Below are 23,444 nucleotides of genomic sequence, written 5' to 3'. Positions count from 1 at the left end.
ATCAAGTTTTGATGGCATGATTTGCACACCTGGACCTATTTGAACAACTTAGGGTGAGTACAACTTTTTTCTTTGGCATTGTTGAAGGAATGTTCACCGGAAAAAGACGTTGACTTTGCTTGCTATTGCGACTTGATCTTGAATTGGTTTATTTCAATGGAAGCACAAGAATCGTAGCTTTCCAACGATGTATAACATGTGTAGCGTCTAAAAAATATATTTTTTAGAATTTAGTGCGTCGTAACTGAGGAAGGGGGAGGCAGCATTTTTGTCTCGCGGGCGAAACAGGAGCGTAAACAGGTTAAGAGTTATAAAACATTACAGCCTACAGCGTATTGGCAAGGATCTGGAAACCATTAATGCTGACCTACACAATTGTCAGAGGTTTGTGGCTAAAATGTCGATTCTGAGAGACCTCGATGACAACTTTCCCTGTAATCTTATCCCTGACATATAAGTATGCAAATGCTTAATCATATCAATAAACCGGTTGTGTCATTCTACATGTATTTGTTTTGTGTAAATGTTACAAACCGTGTGCTGTTTATGAAACTCAATAAAGTGTCTACAATTGACCTACGAGTTTGCCCTATCACCTTAGGACTTGGATCATTTTTTTTTTTTTTGCAGAATCATGCCTCTCACACGTAGTACTGCATCTGTATGCAGAAAGAGAACGCTAGAAGAATCATCCGGCCAATGTGATGACTGTTCCCACGTAAAAATGATAGCAAACTTGAAACGTCAAATCCTGGAACTTAATAAGTCGATCGACATGGACCGTGAAGCAAGGACTGAGGCTCTCCATGAAAGACACGTAGGACCTTTGAAATGGGAAGGTAACAACATAACATTAAAGGGAGATATAACTATGGTAAACACCACATCTACCAAAACCGAAATGGACAGGCTGAGCGATACACACAATCAGACTTTATACGAACTGGAGTTGTGTAAAAATGAATTGGAGGACACAAGAGAAGCTCTCCGGGAAGTGTGTGAAGAGGGAGAGACATTGAGGGCTAAGCTGTCAGAGATTCGGACAACTGAGGTCACCGATATCAAGGAAACAGCCAGTGAAACTAACAAGACCGAAGATGTACACCCTCACTTAGACTGGGTAGGGAGACACTATCTGGCGGTGTCAATCCCGGACGATCGCATGTTCAAACCTGGACAGTCTGTCACTCCGGTCGGGGTGTTGCAGAAACTGTTTGAGATGAGGGTTTCTGGTAAACTCGCGACAGGTTTCAGCGTGCTGTTAGAGAATATAAACATCATGCTATCTCACCTCGAACCCGAGTGGTACGCAAAACATTTTGGTTTCTGTGGAGCCTACGTGCATGGCAACAAGTATATAGCTACAGACAGGGTTGACACAGAGGAGTTCGCTTGGATGTTGTTTGAATACAGGGCACACGCTCCCTTGATCGAAGTGTTAGCGGCGCTTCAAAATGTTCAAAACAGCACAGGAAAGAGTGGGGTGACGAACGCGTCTCTACACATCAGCAGGACTGTGTACAGCTCATTTGTGGCTCTCTTCAGAGACACAGTGTCAAGGGCTCACAAGGCGTTCATGCGCGTACGGGAGAGAGCCCTGACGACGAGGAAGTCTCAGGGTCTAGTTTCAGTGCCTCTCACGGCAGGCTTGTGTGTGGATCAGAATGAATCTCAAGAAGCTTCTCACTCTGTCAAGACTAGAGTCTTGCAGTCTGTACTGGAAGGCATTGACTCTGCCCCTCACATCAACCTCGATTTGGCGAGAGCTGACGTTTCTCACGAAGATCCCCTTGGTTTGCAGCATTCCCTCTCGGCCTTCAAGAAACGTAGAGGGTTGGAGTGCCATGATAGAAATAGGAGGGGCTCTGACAATTGGCGTAGTCGGGGATCTCTCCCTTATAAAAGTGAAAGACGGGTACTCTTCGAAACACCGTGGTCAAATGCTCAACCTGCTCTGTAGACATGCAGAAGGAAGAGTAGTTATTTGTAGTAAAAAATAGATATAGTCAACTATACAAACATGAGTGGTCCATCCGAGCGACTTGAATATGGGCTAAAGCTAGGGGAGTCTGAAAATAAGAGACGATGTTTAAACGAGGAAGACATGAAAAGGAAATCTATGTTGGCGATGTCTGATTATTGTCAGGTCGAATGGGTGAGGAAAATGGTAAATTTGCACATGTCCCGAGGTGAGGACATTAAACTGTCTCTGATGAGCGGAGACGCTGGATGTGGTAAATCCTACGCCATATCATTGTTAGAGAAAAAGCTAAGACAGCTGGACCTCAGTGTGGCTGTGAGCGCCATGACAAACAAGGCAGCGGGTACTCTGATGGAGTCCTGTTCACTCGACCAAGTCTACACGTTTCACAAGATGATGGGTTTAAAAAAGGAATTGATAGACGAGAAGCTTTCATTAGAAGACTTCACGCGACAGTACTGCAAAGTATACTGGAATGTAATTTCCCGTTTCAAAACGCTGAAAGAGGCGAACCTGTCACCTGAGCAAAACGGCGTTAGTCTACGGCATTCATGTAGCCAACTGAGACCTGAATCATGTTCAGTGTGCAGTATAATGTTCAAGCGGATGAGGGTGCCTAGGAAGGTCGCGGATGTTGCCCTTATGGCAGATGCTCCTCCCTTCCTGGGGGTGAACGTGTTGATCATAGACGAATACGGTCTGATAAACACGGAGCTATTCGAGAGGATGTTGTCGTGCCTTTCTCTATTCTACGGACCCGATAAGGGTCCTTTGATAGTATTTTCAGGGAGCGTCTCACAATTGCAACCAGTTAGTTCTACACTGCGCATTTGGGAAACAGACCGATTTGAACGACTGCTCTCTTCCTCGACTCCACTATTTGTCAACAGGCGACAATTCGACGACCCTGGTTACGCAGAAGCCTTGACGTATCTTCAGTTCAACACCGTCACGGAAGAGTCTCAACGCATTTTCAGGAGCCAGGTGTCTGTCAGCAATGTCGATGTTATGGACCCAGACTATGAAGCTGAGAAACTGCGTATCTTCCACCAAGACAAACAGCAGATTGCATATACTACAGCCTACATGAAGAAGGTTAGCCAAAACGCTCGTGTCGGGGAAAAGTTTCTAGCCGTCAGTCGGCAACCAACTTCTTTCAAGGGTCTAAGCTCTAGTTACGACGTGCTGAAGCAGGCTGCTCAGGCATTACCAAAGTTGTTTTCATTGCCCACATACCGTCCAGGGATACGCAGTACGGAAAGGGACTATCTGAAATTTGGCATATGGACTTCAATGGTATAGAGGTTGCGAACAAAAAGGCGTCAACGTCCATGTCGAGCTTTCTCAGCAGTCAAAAGAGGGGCGGTTGTCACCTCCCGTCCATAGTAGACACTGAAGGTGTCGTGGAAGGCATGTCTTTCAATAGGGAGAGGCTGTATAACGAGTTCTATGTCGGGGGGGGCAGACCGGAACCCTCTACAAGGTTGCTCCTTCCAATTGGAACTATATGAACTGGAGAGTGACAACACACCCGCTAGCCTGTCTATTGGCAATGAACACATACGACTGTCAGGGTTGCACGGTGCAAGGACAAGTGCTCTACCACCCGCCTATGTGTTTCTCAAGGTCACCAATAAAACCATCGGTCTACGTAGTTCTCAGCAGGGTGGTCAGGAGAGATAATTTGCAAATGACAAACTGTAACTTTGCTGAGACACTTGGAGATGTCGATTTTTACAATGACAAACTGGTGGATTATCGGAAAAGGGTTGAGATGAACTATTCCTCTTGACACGCCTCCGTAATTATACACCCTTCAGTCAGTAAGCCTTATTCAATTTGTCAGCACATACACCACAAACATCCACGGTAAGGAAAGAAGATGAACCAGAGTGCTAGGTGGCACAAGTTAACACTGGAAGAGTTGCTATGTTTGACACCACCCACGGCTCTTGTGGAACTCACTGAAAAACATGAGGATAAACTTAATCGTTTGCAACAGCTGATCAGCGAGGGAAACCCTACACTGTCAGCGGAGAAGATTACCGCACCACCCCAGGCCGGTGGACAAGACAATCTCAATTCGTATATAATTCTAAAGTGGTGTCCTTGGTTTTCGCGGACGTTCGGCGTGTTGTCTGATGGTAACCTTAACATGCTTACGCTGAGGTTGCTGAGGATCAACAGTGAAAAATCCCCTATCCTCCTGGAACTACTTACGGCTGTCTCCCTCGTCCTCAAGCAGCCCAACATACCTTCCCCCCCACTCTGTCAAGATCCATCTCAAGCAGAAAGCTTCCTGTTTGACAGTTGACCGACAATTCGTTTTACTAGCGCATCATCTGCCGAAATCAAGTGAAACCTAACCTTTGTCTACGTAAACGTTGACTATGTCGTCCACCAGAATATACCAACCGATTCGTAGTTACACGCACAATCTCAGTGAACGTCGAATCGCTACCATTGACGTTCCTTATGGATGCTACAAATATGAGTCGGCTATGAACTATCTACCCGGCGGTCTCTTCCATTTTGTAAAAGACGCGTTTTCGTACGTGCCGACACTACATGGACTGAGCGCTGACTTCATTAGGAATCTAAAAGAAGTGGCGGTCTGTGCCGCTGGCAGCGCCATTGCAAACAGACCCTTTTTGAACACCCCGCACCTGTACGAAGTGGAGCTGATTAACACAGGACATGAGTATCTAAGGCAGGGAGACCGTTTCACAGTGCAACTCCCTGACCGAGAGGATGTGACTGCCCAATGGGAGGTGGAAGGTGATCCAGGTTACAACATCTCCGTTAACAAGGGCATCTGGGGAGGAATGTTGGCTACCAGAAGAGTGAACTGTGAGTTTGGTGGAGATGCTGTGGAAGAGATGATACAAGCTATTAGGCAAGATGAAGACTTCAACGCTTTTCAACTGATTTCACCGTACACACCCCAAAGTATACTTTCAATGATGACGCTGGTAGCCAATGGGGCTGGGCATCACATTATCTCCGATGTTATAAGGAACAGCGCAGCTTTGGCTGTCAACGAAGACTTTAACGCGGCCTTCGTCAGCGCCATCGTTGAGGACGACGATGTGAAAAGGTTTCTAAGGACCGTGATAAAACATGCGATGAATATCGTGGAAGGTGTTCAAGGTTTCGCATCAGGACAGGTAGTGCGAGTCTGCAACGGGTATAATTTCAATACGATTAAGACTGGTGATAGATTCATGGCCCAGCTTAATATGAACAGATGGCTTTTGTGATTTTACACACTGTAAATTACTACTGACTATTCCGTATTACACTGCGCGTAGGAGTGGTCAACTGTAATGTAAACTACCATTGTGTGTTGTACATGGGTGAATAAAATAAAAAGAAACTTCACAAGATGTAAATGACTGTTTATTTTCACAAGATAAGACGACACAGTAAAGAGTGATCAGAGTAGGCTGTAACGTGAGAGTCGACTATATCGTAGTATCTGAAACGTTGCCTATGAGACCACAGGACGGTTTGATGTTTCGAGTTGATGCTCCGGCTTCCCAAACGTCAGTTTATTACACCTTCGGATAGCCTTTTTGTTTATCTTATCCTGTATGGGGGGGGCGGTGACTGTGTTCAGTTACTTTTGTATACAACATATCTATTTCGGCAGACTGGACTCTTCTGGATGTGACAGCGGAGTTAGAGTCACCGGGGGGTCGATTAGTGCCAGTCAGCTCATTCGCAGTCTCGACACTCTCCGCTTTCCTTAAGAACATTGTCAGCCACCACAGATCACACCCAGGCTCGCTAGTTGGCTTGTTGAGGTTAACATCTTCAACGGCAGGGGGGCAGTTAACAGAGTGTTGACATTCGAAGATATCTTCCCAGTGTCCTCCATTGGGCTTTGCGTTCAAAAGGTTCATCCACCAACCATCCACAGTGCGATCCATCTTTAGCTGTGATGTTGAGTCGTCACACTTGTTAGTCACCGATGACACTGGTATGAAAACAGAGTCTGGCGAACCACAGGCAGATATTTAATATCACCACAGTAGAAAGGATTACAGTAATACACTGATGCAAACTTTTCTCCACTGAAACGTATGAAAATCGACCCGAGTTGACTATGACCCCCCTCCTTGTATCCAGGCGCACCATGTCTTTAACACCTACTGATACGGTTGTCAACTTTCCTTAATAAACCAAAACAATATTCAGTCTAACAGCATCTGGACTGTTCTCATTGCCCCCCAATATAACACATACATTGGTGTACCAAATAAAAGTGGGGATGTGTATGACAGGGGCACTATAGCAAGATGAGAGGTGTTATAGATGATCAAGACTGTTATCATACTGCACCAAAATACTGGGCCTCTGTTATAGTCGTCATGAGGTGTTAAGACATTGTCGACGCTCTTAACTACGGAGAGGGGACACCTTCGCAAGGTGTCCCCTCTCCGTAGTTAAGAGCGTCCGGGTCATACAGTCTCTCCTCCCTGTACAGAGAGAGCACCTCGCCCCTGGTAGTGGTTGAGAGGGCGGAACACTGCAGCTGTCTCAAGTAGAGTGTTCATTTCCAGGTCTATGTGTGATATGACAGATCTGATTCCTGCGACCAAAAATATCACCTTGTACCCGGTGTGCCAGAAAGAGGTGCTTGGCGTCAACCCCCACCCCAATAGATCACATGAAAAGTAGAAAATAGAAAACAATATAAAATGCAAACCAAGTCCTTGGTAAAAATACATAATTTCATCGGACTGTAACCATTCTGATGAAGACGATCGTGTTAATCCAGGCAAACGCAAACGTTGTCCATTGTAGAATCGGGAAAGTGGACAACAGTCGTTTTCCGGAACAGTCAATTCGTGAGGCAACAAGCTCCGTGTCACTGCAAATCTTGTAGAATAACCAGGTATAAATGTAAGTGGCTAATAAAAAGCTGAAAAATGCAAGTTTCTGGCAGACTGATACGCCAGCCATCGAGTCGATCGCCACGCTGGTGTCACGGGGACTGCTTCGTTTATCCGAGCTCAGGATAGTAAGACTGAAACCGCCTATTAAGGCGGCACATACCATCAGAGACCATATGCTTCCTAATAAACCCAATGTCAGCAAGTTCCACAATCTGATCATGTGCAGAAAAATGGTGGTGAAAACTATCACGGTGGAGATAACCTTCAGCACACTAAAACAAACATAGGTCATCATAGTCCTATTCAGATATGCACACAGTATCAAGTCTTGATCCGATAAAAATGTTCTTGGTAACATAATCCATGGATATTTAAATACGATATACAGTGAAAATGTGGCGTCTTTAACTTTTGTAATGTTTGCCAAAAAAAAATCAGTCGTTAGACGCGGTTTACCACTCTGGCAGAGCTCCTGTATTACCAGCTAGCATGGTACTGTTAAATTTCGACACCATCTCCTGTCCAATTGTAGTCATCTTACTGAAGACTGTGTAGTTGTAATATCTCCATTCGCAGAAAGCGCTGCATCTGAAGGTGTTACCACTCTCCGTGCCTATATGCAAATAGTAGCAATTTTGGATGTTTCGCAAGTGGTCATACAATTCCTCCTCGTCAGCAACCCAAACGAGGCCTAGCGTTACACCAGCTTTGTCTCGCAGAATGGTGACATTGTGTCCTGTAGTCGGCACAGGTTTCGCTATCAGATACAATCTAACAGAGTTCTCAGCATGGCCCCCTGGAACCGTCGTCTTGACAACTTCACCTGCGTGGTATATTGCACCGGAGGTGGACGCAATTGAGCCTACCAGTTGCAGGACTTCTTTGACCAGGGGGGGTCGCGACACGATGGAGTGTATCAAGAACCACAAATGGTCACTGAGAATTGGTACGTTTTTGAGAGCGATTTCTGTCACATTCGAAATCACAGTCAATCGACGCTGTCGTTCGCTCTGGTTGTCACCTAAACCGTCAGATCTTATCATATCAAGAAATTGGTGAAGCGATTTGTTCCACTCGGAGACGAAGGTGTGTATAGGGATGGCGGGGATGCACAGCTCCTCGGTGCCGGTGTAGCGGTTTATACACGTCTTGGCTATCAAGGAAGTCCCCTTTGCGATATAAGTGTTGTAAATGTCAATGATCGATGAACATTCCTCCGATTTGCTGACGATGGGCATGAGTCTGACACACACATCTCCGACTCGAAGGCTTTGTTTGGTAGTTGAGGTGATTAGCTGAGAGGGTAGGTGTTTGAAGTCAAGAATACCCAGTGCTAAATTATTCCACCCGCCCTTATACCCATTTGCCCCCGATCTAATCACGTCGCTATCATTGTAGTCGTCGTTAGATACAAGACTTCGAATAGGACTCCCGTCTGACGGTGCCATTATCAAGGGTTGTGCATTAAGCACGGAGGAGATTGAAGTCCGTGGTAACATAATAAGCTGCAGAGTCTCGGCTGTGGAATCGTGTGTCGTTAGGGTCTGTCCTCAAACAGTTGACGCTTCATTCGCTTTGATCGAATATCGTGAATATTTCTTAAAAAAAAGAAGTAATGACATTTAGACTGAGATGTGCTGAAATACTTTAATTTGTGTAACTATCAACTGTAGACAACTGTAATACACCAATGCACAGAGGTTTCGGCGAGTGTGATGCCACAAACGTTACAATACACTACTTCGACTCGTGTCCCCTTAAGGCCACCGCTGATATAAAATCTGCCAAGGCGCTCGATGTCTCTGGAGGGCTGTCTTTAGATGCTGGTAACGTGTAGCCAGCTTGTTGTTTCTTCATCACGAGAGTGCTTGACTGCTGATCATTGGACGGTGAGGGTCTAATCTCTCCTACGATATCAGTGTCCATTCTGACAGCTTCCAAGTCTTCCTCAGTCGAACCGTCTCTGTCGCGGCTTGAGATACTTTTTGTCATCTCGCGTAGTTCGTTCATCAATCTAGATATGTCACGGGAATCCAGATCGTCCTTGGGTTGCTTGCGTACCCGTTTATACGGGGTGTCTCTCGCCAAACTGCGTAAAGTCTCCACGTCGGATTGGGTAGAGGAGAAGTCTTGTGACACCGAGCTTCCCTGTTGTTCTAGCAAGACACCTCTTATGCTGGATTTAATCATATCCATCATCATTTCTTGCTCTTTCTTGGAAACTGTCTGTCTCTCAGATTCCTGCTTGTTGTACTCCATCGCTATCAATCTCTTTTGCTCTTCGCTTAGAGTTCCGTGGTGAAACGAAGTATCAGATGCGTTCACCACGCTATTCGAGTTATATTTAGCCTGCCCCCCGCGTGTTCCTTCTCCTAAATACAGTTGATTGTTCCACGGATGATGTGGCTGTGTTAACTGTTGAAGCGTTGGAATTAATGACATGAAGCTCTGTAGAGCTTGTAGTTGCGCTTGCGACTGTTGCTGCGGTAGAACTGACTGTGGAGACAGCACCTGTTGCTGTTGCTGTTGCAGAAGCTTGATCAGGTTGTCTATTTGAGTTGGGTTAACATCCATCGTATCTTCCATCTGTTTGCGTTTACGTGATGACGTATTGGCTGTAGGATATATTAGTCCGCCGTTAGTATCTTCATCGGTATGGGTAACACCGGCGCAGAGTTTAGTTTTCACCCCAGTCCGCCTGGTAAAATCCTTAGCACCTTTCACTGTAAACAATGTGTCCGGTTCATCAGGACAGTTAAGTCTCTGGGTTAATACACTATTATGAACCTTGAACGCCTCTATTACATCTTTTAGTACTTGCAACTCGGCAGCTTGGTCTAGAATGGCCACCCTCAGGGATTTTACAGTTTCCGTGATACTCCGACTCTCAGAGCTGTCATCCGATGCATCAGAAATAGTTTCCATCTGGGCAGTTGTGATACTGTCGCCAGCCGTTACATCAACGCCGGCGTCCAGGACAGAGTCCTTTATGGCGGAAAATCCCATCCTGGTCATTGTCCGTCTCACGTCCTCACTCGTCACCAGGGTGCAGAAACATCCCGGTCTCATGGGCACCGGGACCAAACTACACTCGTCTTGGCTACATTGATCTTGTATCAATTCAGACAGCTTCATCGAGTCGACCGACTTCAGTTGGAAGATCCCCTGTAAGTATACTCTAGTTCTGACTTGATCGAATTCCCTCTCTTTCACAGATGTGAACAAAGCACCTTTGCACCATTTACAATCTTCACTATTTACTATAGCAATTATGTGTTTACGGCTTGTACGGAATACACAATAGCTAACCAAGTTGCAGCACGACAACGCAATAAATTCTCCACAAACCGTTAATGCGTCACTCTCGATAAAACCAGCCACAGCTTTTGGAAAGTCTTCACCTACAGATGTCTGAGCGTCCCCCTTCTTCGTCTTCTGAGTTCCACCCTCAACGACTTTCGGCATCACGTGAACTTGTCCAAGTTAGAGGACCTGAGAAAAATAGGCTAAGAAATGAGCAGGCCAGCAGCTACGAACAACCCCCCAGCAAGATACGAAGTGGTGTCAACTATAGTGTTTCGCATGGAAATGTACAAGCAGCTGTTTATATTAATAATCCCAACACGTCTCAGAATCCCCCCCAGGGCACTGCAAATTGTCACCCCCCCGACTCGCAAGCTCAGGACTTACAAGCTGTAACTGATCAAGGCTTCTCCTCTGAAATGGCAACAGACCCTATATTTCACGTGTTTCCCGAGCCCCCGGCGCAGCAGGATCGAGACGTGTGCGAGATCACCGATAATCACCGGTTTATTCAAAGACGGTATCCTATGCTGTACATGAACCTAACTGCGAACGAACATCCGTCCATAGTCGACGTGCAGTACGAGTATGACAGTACCGGTTGTCCTTTATGTGAACTGGACAAAAACACTTTTGACTCTATCAAAGTGCTAAAGTCACACGAGGTGAAGGATTTCCTAGACTCGTACAACCACCGATTCACAGAACAGCAAGTCAACATCCATCTCGGTCACACCATGAGGGATGAAAATGTCATCGGAGTGATACAGAACATGTCCGTCGACCTCATCTGTAAATCGTACTCGTTGGCGAATGCAACTTCTCTTTGTATTATGAACCGCGTCAAAACTCACATGGGTAGACAACTACTGGTCCCGGATCATGATGTTGCTAAGGTTCACAATGACGCTGTTAAACAATTCATCGGTCTTGCAGCGACATGTCAAGCGTTGATGAAATACAAACACAACGACAGTGCAAGGCTCCCTGTTATTAATCCTCTGGAATAACCCTTGCCCTGGTGACCAGATACTATCTAATTTTACGTATTATACCATGATGTGTGTTGTTATGCTAATCACGTTAAGCTCTAAATAGTTAACAATGTCTATAGTTTGGATTAGTTCATCAAGTCCACATCCATCCATGAGGGTTCCCATTATCATCTCACTCTTGTGGCTACCGTACATCACTGCCTCTCCTATCAGCAATACCGACCCTTACGGCTACTCTCCTTATGTTTGGATCACTGTTAGTGAATGCAATGCTCATGATGGCTGGTGTCAGGGCATGAGTCTCAGCGGGTTTGCTTTGACCGTTGGTAACTACGACCGCACTAATGACATGTGCACTCACTATTGCCCTGGGACGATCTACGCCCACTGGAGACCCTTCCGAGACTCAGTAGGAGATCTCAGTGAGCGAGATGGCTACATACTTGGAGCCTACGTTAGGAAGTTGGACAGAGCGTCTTGTCTCGTGGTTCCGGGAGGGTTTAAGTGTTCGGACCGAGTTATCACAAGTACACCCTTAAACAAGATATCGATATTTCTCCACGCCAGCCCTCTTAACAAAGACTATTACTTTGGCGAGGACCGAATGGACGAATGTGAACCCAATCCACAATGCGCAGCTTTCAAGCTCTTGAGAAGAACCTTACACCAACCAGCTGCAAGTAGAGAATGGCCTGAATCGGATGACGTTCTGACCATCCGAAACTCCCCATACGCATGTGTTCTCACTTATGTAGGCCTTGGCGATGCTGAGTCTATTGACACTTGTTACGCCCAACTAGGGGACAACTGTTTTGTGTCCGAAGGTAACAGGTTTTGTATAGGGAATTCCAGAACCCCTCGGGCTGGCATAACTAACGCCGACAGTGCAGCGTCTGCCCCCATTGCGATATGCGAGGTCTCGAGCGCTGCGCGTCTAAAGGACCGTAACCCTGTCTACAAGCCCACCGCCGAGGAAATTCGGGACTTTATAACACCCTCATCCTGTGACGCCACCCTTCTATCTCTGGACCGATCCGTCTACATTTCGAATCGTCTTTATGTAACGCTCAACGTAACCACTTTCTACACAGTGGCACAAGCCGGTCATGTGATTATGAAGGTTTCCTTTGACGAATGCCTTCTTCCCATCACATCAGCAACCCCCGACTTTCAGACTGTTATCAATACGGTAGCCGAAACGCTGGCCAGGGTGAGAGTGTCCACTCATTCGACCGCTATAATGTTTGATGCTACCTACTGGGGTGGGACGGAATGTTCTCGTACAAACTGGCAGAGTATGGATTTTACAAGGGTTGCAGCGGATCTCGCCTCGGCTCTAATCCGAGAGCGTGTGTCAAAACTCTTCCTCAGGCTGCCGAGATCTCAGAAGCTCTTGAGTGCCATAGATTTCTCCCAGCTCGAAGCGTTCGATGCTTTCGTCACACCCCAAGGGTCTGTTGACATGAGTCGAGTTGGACACTGTCAGAACTTGTGGACATCGGGAACTGGTGAAGACACCTCCGATGGTGTCATGTCTTACCTCTTGACTCTGCTAAGGCACAGAGTCAGGGCTAACAAGGTCATCTTCACACTGTCTCTTACAGGCGGGCTGACGATAAGGTCGCTGGAAGATACAGGTTCTCAGCATGTTGATCTCTCGGGTGACTTATCGCTGGCTGACATGGAGACCAACACTGTGTTAAACTGCAAAGATGACCCCAACACCAAGTGCTGCTCGGGGTCCAGTGTCACTGTTTGGGCTAGGAAGGTCATGGTTAACGTCACGTTAACGTCGACCTCATTCGAGACACTCAAGCTTTTTCCTGAGTTGGTGGCGGTTGCGTTCGGTATCAACCAATTTGTCATATCTCCGATTGATTCAGATTTCAAACGAGGTGTTAGATCGGACACGCCCGCTATACTGGGTATCACATCAGCCGTGCATAGGCTGAGGGACTGGAAAAGGCAACAGATAGCAGCAGGTATATCGACTACCAGATCGATGCCACACGACAGATCTAGACGTTCAGCTTCGGATTATACCAACCGGGGGGTTGTAAAGTTGGACGAGGGGTTTGTTGACATCCCCGAAAATCATTACAAGGACCCGGCCTCCGGTTCCAAAAACTGTCTGGATCCTCAGTATAACATAGGTTTAAGTAACACCGTCGTGTGTCCCAGGTTGATAGCTGCTCACGGGGCACTAGGTATATTCAAGGAAGCTCACAAAGAACTTTATAGCACCAGTTACGATCAAATCTACATAGCCGATTTGTATAAGCTTGAATCTTGCACACCCGGAGAACCTAGTAAAAAGGCTACCGTCTCCACGCGGCCTCCTCAGGTCGCTGTGAACATCAACACGTTCATTCCCACAATAGATAGCAGCCACTACATGGTAGGTATTCTGGATTCCGAGCATGTTGTTGAGTACGTGCCTCCCGTCAACAAAGTGTGTACGACATACAACACCGGGGAGATAACACACAACATGAACGTCGTCTGGGTAGACGATGGTTATACGGTAGATAAACCGGTGGTTGAGGTCGAACATGGTGTAATAGTGAAACCCGTGGAACTATTATATTTTGTCTCTAATTTCACCCCGGGCATAGACTATGTCAACCTTAATGTCAGCTGTGTAAATTACCACGTGAGTGCCTTACGTCCCTGTCTGATTGCGATATGCGGAGGTGACAACAGTTGCAGGAGAGACTACGGGAGGCTATGCAATTCAGCACACGAGATCATAAACGACGCTCGCAGGCCCGGAGAGTTGATGAGGGAAGGTCTTGAGGAGTTGGCTGTGCAGGAGAAGAAGGCTAGGATGTACGAGATCCCTGACAATGCACCGTTCCCCTGGCTCAGTAAACCGCAAGGTCGCAACACTCGCCATAAAAGATTTCTTGGGATGTTGACAGGAGGAACAGCCTTGGGGCTGGCATGGCACGTATCTAATAGAGTGTCGGTCTTAGAGGATCAAATGGACTCCCTTAAGAACTCCTATGTTTCGGTGTCAAATAAGTTGGTGGAAGTAAGCAGCAAGCTCAATACCAACATAGCACTGGTGAGCGGTAGGATCGATGACCAAGAAAAAAAGATACAGAAGAACAACGACATTGTCAACAGCAACTTTGCCATGCTACGAGATGCAATGATGAGAAATACAGAGGCTAGTTTGCGTGACACCAACATCAAGTTCTCGGTCATGGCCAGTTATCAAATGTGGTATGCTCAGATGCAGAGCGTCACACATCAGATGACGCAGGCCGCCATGCACACTAAGTTCATGACCAGAGGAGTTGAAAACTGTCTGAGGCAGATCGCATCGAAGCGGTCAGGGAGTTGCCCCAGCGGCATGAAAATCATGCAGGAGCACCCTGGGTTGTCCGAGTTTCCGACAGTTGACACGGCCCTCTACAAAGACAGAATTTTTTTTATAGTACACGCCATACCGGCGAGTGTTGAGAAGACCATAGTCAGAGGCATCATACCCATGCCCAAAATGAGCACAGACGAAGTGCCGTGCTGGCCCGATTATGAAGTGTGGCTGATAGATGGTGGTTACTACGAACCGTCCGACTGTTACGGACGGTACTGTCACAAACCGGAACCTCACGAAAGGTACCTAAGATGTCTAAAGGACCCCAGCGATTGCAAGACTGTATGCTCGCCATGTCATCGAGGTATTTGCTATCAGGATAAGAAGGTCACCTGGATGGAGGGTTCCGCTTCAGTGGAGATCGAGTCCCCTCCACTCAAACCGTTTTCCGGACCGCACATATCGGACGGACCTGTGTCTTTCTCAGATCTACTGAAAATCCCAGAAGTCTCCGAACTTGAGCTGCTGTAGGCCATAAACACCACCGTTAAACTAATAGACATACAAGACGACCTGGACAACATCTCAAAAAGCCTTGAAGAATTTGACAAGCGATATGATGAAATTACGGCCAGTAGAGTCACATTCGGAGGGTGGCTTTCCGGCTTCGCCAGTGATACGGCCCTATGGACATCTGTAGCTATACTCATGACTTGGTGCACCGCGCTATCAGCAGGGATCGGATATGTGTTTTTCTGCAGAGGCGGCGGCCGAGGAGGGTTTGCGCTCACAAAGTGTCCCAAAAACTTCTCTAAGATGTTATAGACGTCATCACAGTCTTCCAATGTGTGAATATTTGTACACCCTCTACATTGCTGCAACGTTTAAATGAAATAAAGACATCTGCCCACTGATGACGAAAGTGTTTTTGTCAGTCTCTTCAACAGAGTGACTAAGTTCAGTTGAGTTCTGGATTTAAATTAGAATTATCCATCTGCAGATTGGAAGAGAAACCCAGACGTCTGACAATAAATGAGATGTGTTCTTAGACTGATACTCCGGTGAGATTTCCTAACTAGTTACGCCTATATACCTTTATAATATGAATATGTTATTTAAAGCATCTGTCCACTGAACGGTTGGATGTTTTAGAATAGGTGGGATGCTGAGCGGTTGGACACTGAACGGTTGGATGTTTCAGAGCAGGTGGGAGGTGGAGCGGTTGGTCACTGAACGGTTGGACGTTGTAGAATAGGCGGGATGCCACCCAAAGGTGGGGTGATACAGGCAGGTTGGTGTCTCCCACCAGTGTTACTCTTACAATACGGCCCCCTTCTCAACGTCCAATCAGGCGGAGGCGATGTGATTACAGTCTGCTATGTAGAAGCTCTTATACCGGCTCAACCACAAGGCACTCTGAGAGGCATATAGATTCCTGTCTGGCTTGTACTTTACAACCTAGGCTACAATACGACTTCCCACTCCGATTTATAACGTGTGAATGCGTCGCTGCAACATGTACAAGAAGACAAAATTCATTGTGACAGAACAACCTCCGTGGTATTGGAAGACCAACTCGAAGTATGTTTTCAGTTGTGACAGTACAGAAGGACTCTTCGAAGAAGTTGCCAACCTGATGATAAGTACTCAGCATCAACGATCTGACATAGAAAAATAATTTAAACCAGAAACGATTTGCGAGACAATCAGGGAGGTGTTGGTAAAGAACATTGGTGCTATACAACAACGCCCGTCAGAATCCCTACTTCTTGCACTGATGGACTTAGTCGACATTGAAGGTGGGAATGGTTTTGGGTCTGCGATCAATCAAGACAAGGCCGGTCTCAAACCTGTACTGCTGGCAGGCGGTAACTACACAATGTTCTACATACAGGAGAAAGACCTGGTAAGTAGCAATGGTAAAAGGGTGATTCCTGTGATTACACTGTATTTTGAAAACCCCAACTTTGTCTCCTGTCACAACTTAAGATCCATGGCTGGAACGTACACTGTCGCCCTCCCTGCAACTGCTAAAGTCGACAGTGAGCCATATTTCATACAAGAAGTACTGTTCGTTCCGGGCTACCAAAGTCTCTGTGTGTTGAGAGATGTAACGGGTGACAAGTTTGAATTCTGGGACTTGTCTCTTGAGGTACCGACACATCCCACAGCTCTAACGCCTTCTTTTCAACATATTCAACCCGATCAGTTGGTCTACTCCGTGAACGGAAACCCGTTAACTGACACCTCCGAATTGAACCCTCCCGTGGAACCTGTAAAACCCATGTGTTGCGTGGTAGGCATGACTTTGGAGGATGTGTTAAAGAAGAAACGCGAGTCCTGTGTGGATTGTTTCACTGAAACCCAAGTCATATGTGATCTGAAAGATTTCCACTACCAAACTGGAGGTTCTCGTACTGTCTACTTTAGAAGGAACAGTAATTTAACGGCTGGCAAGCGATTGCACCTGTTACCGGTTGTTGGTTTGAGAAGTGGCCAAGCTCAAGCTTCTAAACTCTACGTGTCTACTACATTGAGGTTTTTGAGGGCAGTGACGCAACGTTGCGTAAAGGGTCACGGAGAATTAGTGAGTGGCTGGAGCGACACGCTGAACGACATGACCAGGGATACATTTATAACTGGAATAGAGATGTGTCCAGAAATACACAATCTAGCCTTGACAGCCTTCATCAAACGTGTGAATCCAAACAGTTGGTGCTATATACCAAAGCATGTGGGGAGTAGGATCCGGGACCCTGTGATGGTTGAAGTGGTAGAACTGGCAATCAAATTCATGGATTGTAAGATCCCCAATGCCTTTGCGGTGGCTGAGCTGTTATACTGTCCGATTGAGAAAGTCCTCAAATACCTGAAAATCTGGAAACTGTACTCATCCCACAATGTCTCGCGTGCAAACGTCAACAGTAAGCGTATCGCTACGATCCAGTATGAACTGGAAAAAAAGTGGAAGTCGTTGGCAGAAACAGCATTGATTTACATTATAAAGAGATTTGGCGAGAATGCCACATCAATCCACTCAGCGTGCCGAGAGTTGTTCAAACCGCAACTCCATGACAGCGTAGCCCAGGTCCAAAAAACGTGGCAGGGTCTGGCCAAGCATGATGGGATCAAAGAAAAAGACCTGCTAGAGATGTATACCACCACCAAGGTGCTGTTTCTGACAATAAACACTTACCAAAACCGATTGAAGAAGTGTTTGAAAGTGGGAGTAGAGCATTGTGTTACTGAGAGCACATCTTCGTCCCTGTGCAATGCCAATCTTCAAACCTCAGACGTTCCATCTAAATGCAAAGCTGAGCGACACCTCGCCAATGAGAGAAATGAGAACGTTGTCACACCGGAATGCGTTCCGGTGTCAACCTGGCTCAAGAACATGTCAACTTTATTCCTTAATGAGCCCTGGATACGTGGCGATAACATTAGGAGAGAAGCTGTGACTACTCTCTTGGGATTGGATAACACTCTACTGGACAGTGTCCACTGTGACCTTCTTCGTGATTGGGTCCTTAAGAATCTAACGATTGTCAATATACTCAAAACCCACTGTTTGAAGGATAGACTCAGTAAAGCGCTGGTTGAGTGCCTAGAGTCAATGTCCGTCCACAACTGGAGACTTAAGATACTGTCGTCTTTCCACAGTAGCAGGGATCAGTTGAGAGAGGGGTCTTATCAGCTACTTCCACAGTCGGATATGAAACCGCGTCCTCAAAGTGCTCTGCCTAGCAGAGGCGGTCCTAACCCTCCTAAAAAGCAAGCACCTTCTAATCAACCCAAAGCGACGAAGCGTAATCCTACAGCTTCTAAACCATCCACGTCATATAAGCCCAGGCTGTCACCAGGGGATTCATCGATCTCATCCAAGTCTGACAAAAAGCCCAGGGTGTCACCAAGAGAGTCATCAACTTCATTCAAGTCTAACAAGAAGCACAGGGGGTCATCCACCTCATCCAAGTCTAACACTCACAAGAAGCCTGGGGGGTCACCAGGGGAGTTGACATGGTCCGAATCGTCTAAGACTGACAAATCTCCTAGGTGGTCATCGACTTCACCCAAGACAGCCAATAACACAACACCTAGGCTCAAAAGTAACAAGAATGCCCGTGGTTCACCAACTCGCAACACGTCTCACATGTACACTCACCAAGAGAAGTTTTACATGAGCGAGGCTGAGGAAACAACCCATGAAGAGGACGAGTCCGATGACGACAGAAAAGAAATTCGAGGTGAGGATTTGGATGTCACGATGGAAGAATATGAGAGTCTTGACGACTATGATTACAGTGACGACTTCATAGACGACGCATCTACCGAAGAGAACCATAGCAGTGAAGACAGTCTACACACTCCGGTTAAAACAAATGACAAAAAGGTAAAGCGTAAGACTAAGAGGGTGACTCGGGCACGCGAGTGTAATTATTCATCAGATTCAGACCTTGAGGCCCGACCCTCTACTTCTACCTGGAGTGGTATGAAAGAAGTTAGAAGCTATAAGCGCTCACTGGAATCCGACTCCGAAAATGTTCGTGCCTCAGATGTGAAGCGTGTTAAACGTACTAATGATAACCACCAACATGACAAGACCACAGAGCGGTTTGACAGACAATACAAATCTGCCAAGAGTCACAAAAGATTAAAGTCTGTTATCAGCAGACCGGTTACCAAGGTGGATCACATTCCATATAAAAAACAGCTTTCAGACTCTGAAAATGACTCCTACAAAGGGGCGGGTACTTCTGGATTGTGTATAAAGGAGGTAAACACTTACAGGATAAAACACAAACACTCTCCTTGCATTGCCACCACTGACTCAGAGCAGGAGGGTAAGAAGATCCGAGCCCCTCCCAACACACCTGAACATACACAGTCTGAGAAGACCGTCGAGTTCCAACACCCTCTTGAAAAAGAAGACGTAGCCAGAAGCTCGTCTAGCGACCTCGACATCAACTATTTAGTGTCTATGTGAGAGTTCGCTATCATGTCTTCCGCTATGGCGAAAAGTAAGCCTCATCTCCCTGGACCTCAAAGTGCTCACATGATCAAATATTTAGAGGGGTTGGCTGACTCTCTGAGTGTACATCAGTTAGAACAACCTTCTACGGCTGTATCATCTACTACGGGTTATATTCTAAAACGGAAGACTCTTCACAATACTCTGGATAGATACTTCCGTAAAAAGTGAGGATTGACCTAATTGTGTTTAGTCTCTTAGTGATGGATAGAGATGGCTGCTTGCTAGTGATACAACCTAGCAAAACTGTCTCTTATTTCGTGATTGTAGAGATGGAGCCTTCAATTAAACATGTATTAATTTGTCACAATCTGTATGTCTCTTACTTCTGGATAGATACGTCCTTAAAAAGTGAGGATTGACCAAATGTGTTTAACCTTTTAGTGATGGGTAGAGATGACTGCTTGCTGATATTGCAGTTTAGTAATACAACATAGCAAAAGTGTTTATTATTTCGTGATTGTAGAGATGTAACCTTGTAATAAACATGTATTAATTTATCATGGCCTGTATACGTCTCTTATTTTTTACATTCTCTGCATGCATTCAAACAATGACACTGGACACTGGCGATATATCAATACTTAATTTATTCAGACATACGTGTCAAAGTGTTTTATTCTAATCACATAATGTTCATTGAGATGTATTTATCTTCTGATACATGAGCATGTAAGCTACGTCCTTATATGACTCTGATGATGTTTCGTACGTTGTCTTGACATCTTCCCAACAGCACATTGTGACCTGGGTGTCATCTGTTAGATACCAAGTTCCATCCTTCCGTATATATGCTGTGTAATGTCCACAGTAGTGAGTACCACGGTGAGCTACAACTGCGTATAACTCGTAGCCAGGGCCAGTCCCTGTCGATTCTTTTGTGACACATTTCATATCCAGAGTTTCAGGGAAGGAGAACCGTTTAAATATTTTAACAATGTTAGCAGTGTCACTGCCAATGTTTATAACCCGGTTGATCCTCACACACACAACCGGGGGTAATGTCACTACATTGCTTGTGATTTCTATTTGACTATAGTTGTCACAGTTTTTGCAATGGTAGTCACACGTTGTTTGTGTGTTATCAAAGTGTTGTTGGATGTATTCCTGTAGTTCGTCTGGGAGGTTTTCTTCGATCGACACAGGGATTGTGTTTGACTTACTGGCTATAGACTTAACTGTGTTACAATTAAGACAGCGAAGACGGTCCTCGTTCTTAATGGTCCACAATTCCCCTATTTTTTGGGCAGCGCCATATCCATCCACTAGAGCATTGATGATGCATTTGAAGACAACGTCCGAGTCCTCCTGATCGACAAAAGATGCTCCGCTGTAAGACGCCATTGTGTCTACAAGAAGGCTTGGGTCGCATGGAGACTTGTCATCTTTGTGCATGTCGAGGATGAGACGCTTTAACATTCCGGCTACTCTATTCGGACGTCGATAGTCCTGATCATCAACTTGTTGAATAAGATTCTGTAAGTCACGTGTAGCGTAGAGTACTTGAACAACACTGTTGACACTACAATAAATCCCCAAATTCATCAAACCGCGCATGTTTGAAGATGCAGACTGCTTTCCAGCAGTAGAAGCAGTGATCGTACTAGAGCAATGACACGGGACTGTAATCGTGAGAGTTGTGTGTAAAGAGTATGAGATATCAAACTTAATATACATGACACACATTTAATAGTCTGTTACACTGAAAGTCGCAACGCTCTGGAAGAGCGCTCTAAGAGATGACAAACCTCCCTGTCTGTTCAATAGAACCATTAGGATTTTCATTGTGTAGTATTCTACAGTCAACTCATCTACAGGCCCGTGTCTCTTAAGCTTTGCGAACATTATAACAGGGGCCCACTTTGACATAGTCTGCGAAACTGCGTCGTGTGTGAAATAACTGACATTGTCATCAGCTAACCTAGATTGCGACAATCGATCGACATCGACAACCCCGGTTAGTGCCAAGTTATTGAGAGTCACGTTTGTGAACCCCTGTGTACAATCTAGTGTGGTCACTTCAAGTCTCGAGGATCCGAATACTTTGACTCTCATCCGCAACACTATGTTTCTAACCACTTTACTCAGCTTGATGTCACCCACACATTTCGTCGTCTGGTCGCATCTGACAGTCTTCGGCACTCCATACACTAGCACCTTGGCAACGCTCCTACTATGCGGTGATTCTTCTTCACCTGTGCATGTCAGCCAGTTAGACATGTCAGAGGAATAATCCCGTAACGTGAAAACGTTACCATCTAGAGTCGAAATGCAAGGCATTACCCTTTCGCCGAAGGCTATGTCGCTCAACCACTCTATAGATTTGGTAAGCACGTGCGAAGATGACTCTCTGTCATTCAAACCAGACAGCCATTTACACAGATTTGAGCCGGGTAAGTGCTTTGTCACCAGTACAGAGACGAACCAAGCTCCTACAGGCTTTACCAAACAGGGAAGGTTGTGACTTGTTGAAATTCTTACTCAGGTAAGGGACAATGTCAATCATCACAGCTCCTTTGCTAATGATGACATCCTTCCATTCTGTCATGTGAGTTGGCAATAACTGCATATCTAAGGCAACCTTGAGTGTGAGAAAGACTTGTAGCATGAACGGGTATACAGAGTTTGGAGAGTCCATCTTGGTCCAGTCTCTTACAGACTTGCAGCCTTCGAACAACTGAGCATACTGAAAGATGAACATCCCATTCCGTCCAGAGCACTTACACAATCCATCTCTGGGACCAGCGAATATAAGAGGGTGGATTCGGGTCATGGTCTGTGAATAAACAATCACGTTGTCTTTGAAACGTTGCATCTCCTTCTCATCCTGACTTTTTAGAATAACCATAGTTGTATCTATCTCCCCTTCGATCCTTTTACTTCGTAAAATCACGTCACCCTGCGGATTGTACATCGAATCAGGGTTTGATTTTGCGGTCGATTTGTCAGGTGTGTCCGGTAAGTCTTTTCCAGTCTCGTCAACTTCTGAGTTCGAATTTACCTCGCCAACATTGGGGGTGCTGACAACGGATCCTAAGTTGATGTCGGTTGTGACTGGAGTCATCTTATACAGTGCTGAAGACTCATTGTTGCCGAGTTCACCTGAATCCATACTCCTCAGCTTTTTTAATGGAATCCGGTCAATGGCATTCGAAAGGATAACGGGTGGATTTGTCGACACGTGTCTTACAACGGATGTTTCCGTGTTAGTAATCTCAACGGGTCCAACTTTGGGTCTATTTATCTCATCTAGCAGGTCAGGTGTCGGTGTCACACATCTGAGGAGCCTTTGCTGTTCAGTCTGATGGTGTCCAGAGCTGACTCTGGAACTAACCTCCTCTGGATATTCTACGCAATTATCCAAAGTCATCTTCAAACGCCTAACCTCGACTGCGTCACCGGTTTCAACAGCCTTGCGTTTGTTATACTTGCTTTTGTCAAAATCTTTGAGTCGTTTTATCTTCTTCGATGGCTTACTGCTGCTGGAAGGGTCCGCCGTTTTGTTATACTTGCTCTTGTAAACGTATTCGAGATCTTTGGCCTTTTTCGAGTACCATCTGTGAGGCTGGATCAAATCCGGAGCCAACCTAATGAAGTCTATACCGTAGTATGTCTTGATGTCAGATCTAATCACTTCAATGGGGAAGCCCGCATGTGATCTCTCCGTTATCAGGTTAGTGAGTCCATCAGGGACACAGTCGTCGGCGACTATGATATCGGTTGATCTATACTCCCCCACCTGCACAGACAACGGAATCCGTTTTGACGGTAGATAAGCGGCGCTGACATCTTGATGCAAACGCTTGTATCTAGTGGGGTTGAGTACTTCTGAAGGAGACACCCTCTCCTGAGGGAAAAGTGTGATGCACAACACTCCCATAGCGACAAACTGTTTGTCGTTTACGTAGCCGCC

Source organism: Osmerus eperlanus, chromosome 21 (genome assembly GCF_963692335.1).
Source record: "Osmerus eperlanus chromosome 21, fOsmEpe2.1, whole genome shotgun sequence".
Lineage (NCBI taxonomy): Eukaryota > Metazoa > Chordata > Actinopteri > Osmeriformes > Osmeridae > Osmerus > Osmerus eperlanus.
Note: the sequence above shows the minus strand (reverse complement) of the source record.